This window comes from Rattus norvegicus, chromosome 11, assembly GCF_021556685.1.
Source record: "Rattus norvegicus strain SHRSP/BbbUtx chromosome 11, alternate assembly SHRSP_T2T, whole genome shotgun sequence".
NCBI lineage: Eukaryota > Metazoa > Chordata > Mammalia > Rodentia > Muridae > Rattus > Rattus norvegicus.
In genome coordinates this window covers 55499898-55514162 of record NC_141544.1, presented here as the reverse complement: position 1 = coordinate 55514162, position 14265 = coordinate 55499898, and positions in this window count along the sequence as shown.

Genomic DNA, 14265 nt, shown 5'->3' with positions numbered 1-14265 from the left:
AGGGAAGACAACTCTAGCTTAAAGAATGTTTCAAGGAGTTACGATTTCTAGAAAAACACATTTAAAATCCTCTCACCTGGCTTTCTCTGATGAGAATTGTATAGATGCTGACTGTTTGCCTGATGTGGCTAAGGGGGTCCAGTATAAATTTCTGTTCACTTGGCCATTTAGGAGACTATGTGTGCATGCTGTTGGTAGAGAATTATTCAAATATTCAAAATAATTCCAAGGAGATTTACGTGGCATTGACATCAGAGCATAGCCTGAGAGACCCAATCTACTCAACTTTGTATGCAAACTAAATTGAAGTAATTACTTATATCCTTTGAGACATAGCAAATAAGACACACACTTCTTTTGAAGCCAATTTGAAAGGCTCAGAAAGGAAATAAGCTTATGCTGTTTACCATTTCGATTTAAAAATAGGAAGTGAGAAAGGAAAAAAATTACTAGTTGGTCAGCAAAAATTTCAGAGTGAAACTTGTAGCTGAGTTAGGATTGCTACTTCTGCAGGAAGAAAGTCTGGTGTGAACAGAGGTTGAACCGTTCTTATCTCTTTTAAATGTCGAAACGCAATTTCAGAATCTTCTCTGAAGTTACAATATCCTTCATACCCTTACTTACTAAAATAATTGCTAATTTGGAAATTATTGCAAATTGGAATACTTTGGAATAATTTGTGCTATAATTTGCAAAAAAAAAAAGAGGAATAATTGAAAACTAGAAGCAGCATCTTGAAAACCTTTTCCTCCAAACATGGCTTTTTCTCCCCAGTGTTGATTCCTTAGTGATCTCTAATCTCAGTTTTTCACCTTTTTGTTGTTGTTAATTACCATAGTAGTGAGCTGATAACCATTATTAGAGATTCCCTGAATGGTCACATTTAGTATCAATACAATTTGGCTCATAGTTGGGAGGCTTCAGTTCATGACTGGTTGACAATTTTGATTCAGGGCCATGGTGAGGGAGTCCATCAGTGTAGCAGTGTATAGTACAACAAATTACTCAACTTGTGGCCATGGTACAAAGAAGAGTAATGGATGTTTGTGGTTTTTGGGCCACTAGCATGTGGCTATATTATTATAGCTTCATAATATAACTTGAGATCGAGTACAGTAATGTCTCCACAATTGTTACATTTGCTGACGATTGTTTGGTTATCTGGGGCCTTTTGTGTTTCCATATGAAGTTTATAATTTTTTTTTTCTACAAAGAACGCCATGGGAATTTTGATGTGTGAATTACCATTGGTAGGATGACTGTTTTCACAATATTAGTTCTACCAATCCATAAATATGGGAGGTGTTTCCATCTTCTAGTGCCTTCTTCAATATCTCCATATATTTAAGGTCTTAATTTTAGAAGTCTTTCTCTTCCTTGGTTTGGGCTATTCCTAGATATTTTATTTATTTTTTCGAGGCTATTAAGAATGAGAGTTTTTCCATTCTCTCAATCTTTGCATGTTTATTATTGGCACATAGGAAGTCTGCTGGTTTCTGTAAGTTGATTTTGTATCCTGCTTCTTTGATTAAAATGCTGATTACTTCTGAAGCTTTGGAACTTCTGGGTGTTTGATGTATAATATAATACTATCTACAAATAGGGATTATTTGACTTCTTCTCTTCCTATTTGCATACCTTATTTTATTTCTCCATCTTGGCTTATTGCTGTAACTAGTTCTTCAAGCACCACATTGAAAATTAGCAGGAATAATGAACAGCCCTGTCTCACTTGGGATAGTAATGAAATTGCTTTGTATTTTTCCCATTTATAGTGATGTTATATGTGGTTTCGTCTAACTTTGATACTAAGTGAAAGCTTGTCAGAATTTTGAGGTGAAGCCTCCTCTGTTGGCTGGACCACAGGAACAGACAGTTGTTGTTTGTCCCCTATTCTCCTCTTGTCTTTAAAATATGTGAGCCAGTCAAAAAAAGGTGTCTCAGAAAACAATCTGTTCCTAACATTCCTGCACATTTAGGAATTTGTTTTGCCAAATTTAAAACTTGAATAGTATTCATTTTCAGAACTCCAAATTAAGCACCATGCATTTTACTGTTTAATCATTCAATTACATAATAATTTCTGTATAGTAATTTCTATAATTATGTGCTATCATGATTATACATTCTATTCTCATAGAGGTTACCTTCTGTCATAAGAAATAGAACATAGTTAGAGATAAATATGAAAAATTAAAAATAGAAAGATAAGCAGGAATGAGGTATCTAGCTACTTAGATCTTAAAGTTCAGAATTATAGTGATATTGATGTACATGGATAATTGTAATTGAAGGATACATTCTACTCTTTCCTGCAACATTATTTCTATCCCAAATCAGTTACTTAGTACTAATGCTCTTGTCATGTCCTGAGAAGTTTCCAGAAATCCTTATCTACTCCTCATGATGTACTTTGTAGTTTGTTTGCACAGAAAGGAAAGTCATTTGCTGTTACTGAACTTACTCAATTCCCCATCTCCAAGGGCCAAATTTCTAATAAAGTCTCCAGTGAGGACATTCAGTCCTACTGAAATTTCATTGGGCATTATTAATTTAGGCAATTTTTTTTTTTAGCTAACCAGCCAAATTAGAACCGATCAACCTATACGCAGATATGATGGCTTATTGTAAGTATAAGAACAGTATACAAAGAACTTTTCAATACTTTCCACTAAGAAGTTTTATTCATTTGTGATAAATTAGAAAAAGCAATAATTAAGATTTTACCATCTATCTTTTCTGAGCCAGAAAAGATTAGGATACATAGTCATCTTATTACATAAAATGTAATGAATCCAAACAAAAGCAGACTCCCATTGGAACATTTGCTAGTTAAATAGAGGCAATTTCTAATTTTCCTAAAATGTCCTAAAAACTTTAAATTTTCTACTCTTTAAAGTGAATACAACAGAAAAATTGTTTAAAAGGAAAAGCTAAATAATTGTATTATTTAGGGTTTTTGTGTTCTATAATAGAATGGTTTTTATTTTGATATCAATATACATATCTGTATAATGCATCAAAATATTAATGCAAATATATACATGTAAATATAAAATTATTTAAATTTATAATGTTCATGATGAAGACAGAAGTTTATTTTTATGAAATAAAAATATAATTGTCATTTGATATTTTGCTTTTTGGGGAGGAGCATACGTTATTTCTTCTGTTTTATTTTACTTTTTCTTCAATCATTGTCCATGAATTCTCTTGAAAATCACAATGTATCTTTTATTCCTCAACTCAAAGCTAGAGTTAATCACTTTTTAGAAATTAATACAAACTTCATGTAGAAAATAAGTATACCAACCTCTTGTGGATCAGTGAAATATCATCTAGTAATCAACATTTGTTATCATGATCTTTTGTAGATCTCTTCTTCATTCTGTATCTCCTTCTCTTTTCCATGTATCTGTCTCCAGTCCCTCTGTCTTTCTGTACGATTGCTCATTGTTTATTTTTATGACCACATCATCATCTACTTGGAATGGACCCTCCTAGTGCCTCTTCTCTATTTATCTCTGTTCTAACTTTCACATGTGAAGGTGTATCCACATGTTCCTGGACTAACTTAGTAGCCTTATTATGCACAATGCTGAACTCTCATGGACTTGGATAAAAATCAAGCCTAGAAAGGTTGGTAGAATGGCAAAAATTAGTTATGCCAACCCTACAGTGTTTAGGACAGTCAGAGAGTCACTCTGGAGCAAGAATGAGTGGGCAACACACTAACTCCAACACAGTAGCTGAACTTGGCCTTTCATGCTCAAGAATCAGGTATTTCATGAAGTCACCCTAACTTGGTCAAGGCATATCAGACGTAGCATAAAACAATAAATGAAGGCAAAAAAACCACTAATATCAGGCACTTGTTTACTTGTTTTCATTTTGGAAAAAGGAATATTTTTGTTTTAAAATTACTTTTATAACCACAGAAAAGTAAAATAAAAGACATATAAATCAGAAATGTATGAAAGAAAAAGTTAAAATATATATGAAATAAATAACTTAAGGCTACCTAAACCTACTATTATCATCCTAATGTATATGTACCAGACAATTAATGAAGAGTCCCTCAATTGGTCAACATAATGAGAAAGGTATGCATAGTTCTCAGCCCTAATGGAACATACATATACCTCTCCCCGTAAGGAATAAGAGCTTCTTGGAAGTAGGAGCAGAAAGATTATTTTAGACAGAGGTGGAGGATGAAGTCAAGGAAATATTGTTTTCAAACAGAGTTGAGCACAGTCAATTGCACATATGATCTTATGGTGCTTTTACTGGCATACACAAGACTTGCAGAAGTTCAAGGCTGAAAAAAAATTTCCAGCACAGAGATGGGAGTTGGGCACAAAACCCCATCACTACCTTAGGAGCTGTTGGGTTTGATAGCTGTTGAAATAGGGACACTCAACCTTCTCTAGTAAGAAGAGGTGGACATATACCACTTTCCAGGTTAGTCGACACTCACAAAAAAAGTTGGGCAACAACAAACTGGACTCAACAAAGAGAAAGAAAAATGAATCTTAATGTTGAGTGGGAAGATGGGTGAGGGTAGAGATGGTAGATATGAAAGAATTTGGAAAAGTGAATATAAACAAATTTATTGTATAGAATTATCAAAGAATAAAAATATTAAAAATAAGTATGATTTATATGGTTAAAATATATGCTTATTTTAAAGTAGTTGATATTTACCATCATATGTAACAAAAGGAGCTAGAAATGCTGTGAATATGTATTTGTATTTGTTATTAAAAAAAGCTAGTTGTCATAAGACTACAATATCTGTTGATTTGAACTAGAACTTTCTGGTACTCAGATATTTGTAGCCTGTTTGACGTGTGTATTATTTTTCTTTGTCTCTGCCTGTGACTATTTTTACAGTGCACCAAGTTGGTTCCTTTTCATACACCCTGGAAGGTATTGTCAAAATCATTTTTTTCTTGTAGAAAATTCTTAAAACAATTTTGTACATGGTTGAGCCAGTGTCCTTGTGGTAGAATGGAGAGTCCTCTGGCTATATGCCCAAGAATTGTATAGCTGGGTCTTGAGGTATACTGATGCCTAATTTTCTGAAAAACCACTACATTGATTTCCATAATGGTTGTACAAGTTTGCTCTCCCATCAGTAGCAGAGGACGCCCCACATCCTCTCTAGCATGTGCTGTCACTTGTGTTTTTCATATTAGCCATTCTGATTGTTATAAGATGAAATTTCAGTCATTTTCATTTGCACTTTCCTGGTGGTTAAGAATGTTGAACATTTATTTTCAGTGGTTCTTATCCATCTTAAATTCTTCTGCTGAGAAATCCCTTTGTAGATCTGTAGCCTATTTTTTAAATTGGATTGTATGGTTTGTTGATGCCTGGTTTCTTGAGTTCCTTATATATTTTGGATATCAGCTCTCTGTTAGATGTGGAGCTGTTAAAAATCTTTTCCCATTCTGTAAACTCCCACTTTGTCCAATTGACCTGTCCTTTGCTTTTCAGTTTCATGAGGTCCCATTTGTTAATTGTTGATGTTAGGGTCTGCACTATTGTTCTGTAAAGTTGTCATTTATTCCAATGCTTTCAAGGCTTCTCCTTACCTTTTCTTTTATTAGATTTAGTGTATATTGTTTTATGTTAAGGTCTTTGATCCTCTTGGACTTGGGATTTTTGAAGGGTGATATGTATGGATCTATTTTCATTCTTCTACCATATGTTGAAGATTTTTTCCATTGTGTCTTTCTGGCTCTTTATAAAAAATCAGATGTTCATAAGTGTGTGGATTGACAGCTGGGTCTTCAACTTAATTCCATTGATCAATCTGGTTTTATGGAAATACCATACAGTTTTTATCACTATAGCTCTGTAGTAGAGCTTAAACTCAGGGATGGTGATACCTCTGGAAGTTATTTTACTGTACAGGATTGTTTAGCTATCCTGTTTTGTTTGTTTGTTTGGTTATTTTGTTTTTGTTTTGTTTTTCTATATGAAGTTGGTTATTGTTTTTGCAAGGTCTATAAAGAATTGTGTTAGAATTTTGATGGGGATTGTGTTGAATCTGTAGATTTTTGGTAAGATGGCCACTTTTACTATCCATCCATGACCAGGGGAGATCTTTATATTTTCTGGTATTTTCTCCAAATTCTTTCCTCAATAATTTGAAGTTACTGCAGTGCAGGTCTTTCATTTGCTTGATTTAAGATGCCTCAAGGTATCTATCTATCTATCTATCTATCTATCTATCTATCTATCTATCTATCTATCTATCATCTATCTATCTATGTATGGCTATTGTGTATGGCTATTGTTTCACTTATTTCTTTCTCAGCCTGTTTTTCATGTGCATATAGGAGGGCTACAAAGTTTTTTTTCTTTTAATAATCTTGTATTCAGCCACTTTGCTGAAGGTGTTTATCAACTGTATGAGGTCCTTGGTAGAATTTTGGGATCATTTGTGTATATTATCATGTCATCGGCAAATAGCAATACTTTGATTTCATTTACAATTTGTAACCACTTGATCTCCTTTAATTGTGGTGCTGCACTAGCTAGAACTGCAAGTACTATATTGAATAGATATGGAGATAGTACAACCTTGCCTTGTCCCTGATTTTAGTGGGATTGTTTTAAGTGATATTGGCTACAGGCTTGCGGTAAATTGGCTTAATTATATTTAGGTGTTTCCCTTTTGTTCCTAATGTCTCTAAGACTTTCATTATGAAGAGGTATTGTATTTTGTCAGTGGCTTTTTCAGCATGTAATGAGATGATCAGACTCATAGTAGCTTTATTTATAATAGCCAGAAACTATAAACAACCTAGATGTCCCTCAACCAAAGAGTGGATAAATTTACATACAATGGAATGTTATGCAGCTATTTTAAAAAAATAACATTATGAGATTTGCTGGCAAATGAATGGAACTGTCCCCTCCCCAAACAAACAAACAACAAACAGCAACAATAACAACAACAACAACAACAACAAAAACAACAAAAACGCAAACCATCTTGAGTGAGGTAACTCAGACCTAGAAAGACAAACATGATATGTATTCACTTAGAAATGGATATTAGCTGTAAAGTAGAAAATAATCATGCTACATTCTATAGACCCAGAAAGGCTAAATTATAAAGAAAGCTTAAGGAGGGGAAGCATGAATCTATCTGAAAAGGATAATTAGAATAGGTTTTTGGGTGGATATATGGTGGGGTCATGGTGGGGATGCGAACAGGAGGGATCAGGTGTGTTTAGAGGGAATATGGAGGGGAAGAGAAATGGAAGAGACGCCTTGAATTGGGGTCCATTTTGGGAGCAAAATAGAAAGCTGGCATAGTGGAAACTACCGGAATCTATAAGGGTGACTGTAGTGAAGACTGCTCATAAGGGGATATGGAGCTGGAACCCGCCATCTTCTGTAAGTAGGCAAGGCTTCCAGTGGAAAGACTGGGACAACAACCCAGCCACAAAACCTTCGACCATTTGTTTTGTCAGCAAGATGTGCTAGGGTAGAGCTAGTGCAGACCTTATGGAAGTGGCCAACCAATGACTGGTCCAACTTGAGACCCATGCTCAGAGAGGGAGCCCATCCCTAACACTCCCTGGACGTGTTATTGATGGCCAGGAACCAAAGGCTGAATAGCCCAAAGACCTAAGATAGAACCAACCACGAGAAAAAAGTCAATGAAATGATTTCTTATGATATTCTGCTATACTCATAGAGCAGAGCCTAGCGTAATGGCAATCAATAATGCCTCATTCAGCAACTGATAGGGGCAGACTAGAGACTCACAGCCAAATATTTGAAGAAGCTTTGGGAATCCTATGGAAAAAGGGGAGGAAGGATTAAAGACAGTGAGGTAAAGGATAACCCCAGAACCTGGCCCACAGATTCAATGAAGTCTGTCTCATAGGGGCTCATGGAGACTAAAGTGACAGTCAGGGCACATGTATGGATCTGAGAAAGGTCCTCTGCACATATGTTATGGTTGTATAGATTGTTGTTTTTATGGGACTCCTAACATTGGTAGTGGGGCTGTTTCTGGTCCTTTTATCTACTTTGGGAACCCTACTGTTTTTCATGTTTCTAGTCATATCATGGTAACATGTTATACCATGGTTGTTTGATACTTTTTTTCTGAAGAGAAAGAGAGGATGAGTGGATCTGGGGAAGAGGAGAGGTATGTGTGTGTGTGTGTGTGTGTGTGTGTGTGTGTGTGTGTGTGTGTGTGTGTAGGGGGTTTGGGAGGACAGAAGGAATGGGAAACTGCAGTAGGTAGGTAATATAAAAGATGAATATATAAGTTAAAAATGTAAGGCTTTCTTTCTTCTGGCTTTCAATTCTGCCAGGGCAGATCTAGATCACTTCCTATACCTAGAGACAGCTCAACTCCCAGGAGATCTGTCAGAATCGGCTCACAGGTGAAACAACTCCCCAGACCCAATTCCTGGCCTAGCTGGGAAACCCAAGGGGCTCAGCAGATATAGGACCTATTTGCCTTGCCTGAGACACATCTTCCTTTTGGTATGCAACTCTGCCTAGGGCAGATGGGGTGTTGCAGTCCCCCTCCCACACCCAGAGACAGCCTGACTTAACAAGGTCCATCATAACCAGGCTCACAGGAAGAACAGGTTCTAGGCAGAGACAGCAAGGCCAGGTAACACCAGAGATAACCAGATGGTAAGAAGCAAGCAGAACATAAGCAACAGAAACCAATGCTACTTGACACCATCAGAACTCAATTCTCTTACCACAGCAAGCACTGGATAATCTAACCTGTTTACCTGAGTTCTGTATTTCTTTTTTTTTTTAATTTAGAGAATACTTTATTAGTTTTTGTAATCAAACCCACGTATATAAGACCTTACATATTTAATACAGTGTGCTACCCCTGTACAAATGGAAAAAACTTAAGTTCAACATTTCTAGACCAATATGGCTGTTAATTTCTGTACAGTGCCAACTCAACACAGTAAACGGGGATACTTTTTTCCAAAGTTGACAGCACAGGTAAAGTTTCAAAAAATTCAAATTATATATCTGTATATATATATTTATATAAAAAGACCAATAATAGCAGTGTTATGCATCAACAGCAGCAACAGCTTTTCCAGGTTCTGCAGTCATCTGAACAAAACTGTAGAGACATCCAGCATACTCCATTAAAAAAAAAAGTAAAAAAACAAAACCCGAGAAAACAGCACAGTTCTGTTACTCTTGTGGTACCTGGCACCATTTTTTTTTTAAAATTAGCTTCTCAATCATCATCTGGAAAGAAAACATTCTGAGCAACATCATTAAAAACAGCTCTGATAAAGCACGGTCACTACTACGTATCATAAAGCAGGTACAAGCTATTTTACATCCACAGAGGTATGATACAGTACTGTCCTACATCTATAATACTAGAGGATACAATTTAAAAGGCATTATTTGAGACTTGATTCTACTTTTCCAGCAGAGGGCCCAAAGGATGGTGTGACACAGCTTTGTAAAGAAACATACTCTAGACAGGATTTCCTTTCACTAGTGGCACACTTCTAAGGATTCATTCTCTCCATGAATGTCAGCTAAAACCGTTATTAAAAAAATGAAATATCCCTAGAACAAAACCGTATAACCACCGGATTCACATGAAGATGACCTAGTGGAGACAAGCTGGACCTCACCTTACCAACAAGCTATCAAATCTGTTATGTTTAAACAGTGAGACCTCCAAGGAAGGAGATGCCAAGTAGTGCTTCAAAGCTTCGGACCACAATCAAACACAGCATCCTTTTCAACAGAAGTAGAAGCTCATCTGAATATGCTCATGGATGCTGACATCAACATTTAATCATCTCCTCACTCATCCAGGAAGAGGGGGAGATCAGTTACTACTGTACTTTATTGTGTTCAACCAAATCACCATGTTACAAAAATAGCAAGCTGCCATAATAAAAAATAAGGCTCCTCTATCCAGCACCAGATAGCATCATTTTACTTTCAAGCCTAGAAATTGCACACTTGTATATAAACCAATCGAAGATGAGGATTGAGAGTTCATCTTGGTGGATTTTTCCTTTGATGAATATGAAGTGTCCTTCCTTATCTTTTTTGATGACTTTTAATTGGAAATTGATTTTATTTGATATTATAATGGCTACTCCAGCTTGCTTCTTCTGACCATTTGCTTGGAAAGTTGTTTTCCAGCCTTTCACTCTGAGGTAGTGTCTGTCTTTGTCTCTGAGGTGTGTTTCCTGTAGGCAGCAGAATGCAGGGTCCTCATTGCGTATCCAGTTTGTTAATCTATGTCTTTTTATTGGGGAGTTGAGGCCATTGATGTTGAGAGATATTAAGGAATAGTGATTATTGCTTCCTGCTATATTGATATTTGGATGTGAGGTTATGTTTGTGTGCTTTCATTCTCTTTGTTTTGTTGCCAAGACGATTAGTTTCTTGCTTCTTCTAGGGTATAGCTTGCCTCCTTATGTTGGGCTTTACCCTTTATTATCCTTTGTAGTGCTGGATTTGTAGAAAGATATTGTGCAAATTTGGTTTTGTCATGGAATATCTTGGTTTCTCCATCTATGTTAATTGAGAGTTTTGCAGGATACAGTAACCTGGGCTGGCATTTGTGTTCTCTTAGGGTCTGTATGACATCTGTCCAGGATCTTCTGGCCTTCATAGTTTCTGGTGAAAAGTCTGGTGTGATTCTGATAGGTCTGCCTTTATATGTTACTTGACCTTTTTCCCTTACTGCTTTTAATATTCTTTATTTTGTGCGTTTGGTGTTTTGACAATTATGTGACGGGAGGTGTTTCTTTTCTGGTCCAATCTATTTGGAGTTCTGTAGGCTTCTTGTATGCCTATGGGTATCTCTTTTTTTAGGTTAGGGAAGTTTTCTTCTATGATTTTGTTGAAGATATTTACTGGTCCTTTGAGCTGGGAGTCTTCACTCTCTTCTATACCTATTATCCTTAGGTTTGATCTTCTCATTGAGTCCTGGATTTCCTGTATGTTTTGGATCAGTAGCTTTTTCTGTTTTACATTATCTTTGACCGTTGTGTCAATGATTTCTATGGAATCTTCTGCTCCCGAGATTCTCTCTTCCATCTCTTGTATTCTGTTGGTGAAGCTTGTATCTACAGCTCCTTGTCTTTTCTTTTGATTTTCTATGTCCAGGGTTGTTTCCATGTGTTCTTTCTTGATTGCTTCTATTTCCATTTTTAATTCCTTCAACTGTTTGATTGTGTTTTCCTGGAATTCTTTCAGGGATTTTTGCGATTCCTCTCTGTAGGCTTCTACTTGTTCTCTAAGGGAGTTCTTTATGTCTTTCTTGAAGTCCTCCAGCATCATGATCAAATATGATTTTGAAACTAGATCTTGCTTTTCTGGTGTGTTTGGATATTCCGTGTTTGCTTTGGTGGGAGAATTGGGCTCCGATGATGCCATGTAGTCTTGGTTTCTGTTGCTTGGGTTCCTGCGCTTGCCTCTCGCCATCAGATTATCTCTAGTGTTACTTTGTTCTGCTCTTTCTGACCGTGGCTAGACTGTCCTATAAGCCTGTGTGTCAGGAGTGCTGTAGACCTGTTTTCCTGTTTTCTTTCAGCCAGTTATGGGGACAGAGTGTTCTGCTTTCGGGCGTGTAGTTTTTCCTCTCTACAGGTCTTCAGCTGTTCCTGTGGGCCTGTGTCTTGAGTTCACCAGGCAGGTTTCTTGCAGGGGAAAAGTTGGTCCTACCTGTGGTTCCAAGGCTCAAGTTTGCTCGTGGGGTACTGCCTAAGTCCTCTCCACGGCAGCAGCAACTGGGAAGATCTGCGCCGCTCTTTCCAGGAGCCTCTGTGCACCAGGGTTCCAGATGGCGTTTGGTGTTTTCCTCTGGCGTCTGGATGTGCACAGAGTGCAGTCTCTTCTGGTTTCCCAGGCGTGTCCGCCTCTCTGAAGGTTTAGCTCTCCCTCCCACGGGATTTGGGTGCAGAGAACTGTTTATCCGGTCTGTTTCCTTCAGGTTCCGACGGTGTCTCAGGCGCAGGGATCCTGCCGCTCCTGGGCCCTCCCCTACTGGAACCCAGAGGCCTTATACAGTTGCCTCTTGGGCCAGGGATGTGGGCAGGGGTGGGCAGTGTTGGTGGTCTCCTCCGCTCTGCAGCCTCAGGAGTGCCCACCTGATCAGGCGGTGAGGTCTCTCCCCCACGGGGTTTGGGAGCAGAGAGCTGCTGCGGGCCGGGATCCTCGGGTGAGTTCTGTATTTCTTAAAGAGAGTTATTTTTGTCCTTCTTAAGGTTCTCTATCATCTTCAGGAGGTGGAATTTTAGGTCAGAATATTGCTTTTCAGGTGTGTTGTTTTCTTTTATTTGATATTTTCTTTATTTACATTTCAACTGTTATTGCCTTTCCAGGTTTCCCCTCTAGCAACCCCCTATCTTATCTTATCCCCACTCTTCTATGAGTATACTCCTTCACACACCCACACATCTACTTTCTCCCTCCTCCCTCCTGGCATTCCCCTACACTGGGGCATTGAGCCTTCACAGGACCAAGGACCTCTCCTCCAGTTAATGTCCAACAAGGCCATCCTCTGCTACATATGCAACTGGAGCCACCAGTAGTTCCATTTGTACTGCTTTGTTGGTAGTTTAGTCCCTGGGAACTTTGGGGTGTATGGTTGGTCGATATTCTTCTTCCTATGGGGTTGCAAACACCTTCAGCTCCTTCAGTCCTTTCTCTAACTCCTCCATCAGGGACACCATTTTCAGTTGGATGGTTGGTCTAGCATCTGCCTCTATATTTGTCAGGCTCTGGCAGAGTCTCTCAGGTGACAGCTATATCAGGCTCCTGCCAGCATGTACTTCTTGGCATCTGCAATAGTGTCAGAGTTGGTGACTGTATATGATACATTTTGTCTCTGTATTTCCTCCTGTGAGTATTTTGTTCCCCCTTCTGAGCTTCTATGCTTCAGTCCTTTGGTCTGAAGCATCCACACTTTGGTCTTCCTTCTTGAACTTCATGTGGTCTGTAAATTGTACCTTGGGTATTCAGAGCTTTTGGGCTAATATTCACTTATCAGTAAGTGCATACCATGTGTATTCTATTGTGATTGGGTTACCTCATTTAGGATGATATTTTTTTTTTTTTTGGTCTGTGAAATGTTTTATTACTCCCTTCCCCTTCTGTGTATAAAGGACCAACCAAAGCTTCATCTATGAGGAAAGGGATCCTTGTGCCTCAAACATTTGTTGGTCTGGCTCCTGCCTGTTTTGTAAATTTTCTTTTCTTTTCTTTTCTTTTTTTTTATTAACTTGAGTATTTCTTATTTACATTTCGAATGCTATTCCCTTTCCCGGTTTCCGGGCAAATATCCCCCTAATCCTCCCCCTCCCCTTCTTTATGGGTGTTCCCCTCCCCAACTCTCCCCCCTTGGCACCCTCCCCCCTACAATCATGTTCACTGGGGGTTTAGTCTTAGCAGGACCAAGGGCTTCCCCTTCCACTGGTGATCTTACTAGGATATTCATTGCTACCTATGAGGTTAGAGTCCAGGGTCAGTCCATGTATAGTCTTTAGGTAGTGGCTCAGTCCCTGGAAGCTCTAGTTGCTTGGCATTGTTGTTCATAAGGGGTCTCGAGCCCCTTCAAGCTCTTCCAGTTCTTTCTCTGATTCCTTCAACAGGGGTCCTGTTCTCAGTTCAGTGGTTTGCTGCTGGCATTCACCTCTGTATTTGCTGTATTCTGACTGTGTCTCTCAGGGGAGATCTACATCCGGCTCCTGTCTGCCTGCCCTTCTTTGCTTCATCCATCTTGTCTAATTGGGTGGCTGTATATGTATGGGCCACATGTGGGGCAGGCTCTGAATGGGTGTTCCTTCTGTCTCTGTTTTAATGTTTGCCTCTCTCTTCCCTGCCAAGGGTATTCTTGTTCCCACTTTTAAAGGAGTGAAGCATTCACATTTTGATCATCCGTCTTGAGTTTCATGTGTTCTAGGCATCTAGGGTAATTCAAGCATTTGGGCTAATAGCCATTTATCAATGAGTGCATACCATGTGTGTTTTTCTGTGATTGGGTTAGCTCACTCAGGATGATATTTTCCAGTTCCAACCATTTGCCTACAAATTTCATAAAGTCATTGTCTTTGATAGCTGAGTAATATTCCATTGTGTAGATGTACAACATTTTCTGTATCCATTCCTCTGTTGAAGGGCATCTGGGTTCTTTCCAGCTTCTGGCTATTATAAATAAGGCTGCTTTGAACATAGTGGAGCACGTGTCTTTTTTATATGTTGGGGAATCTT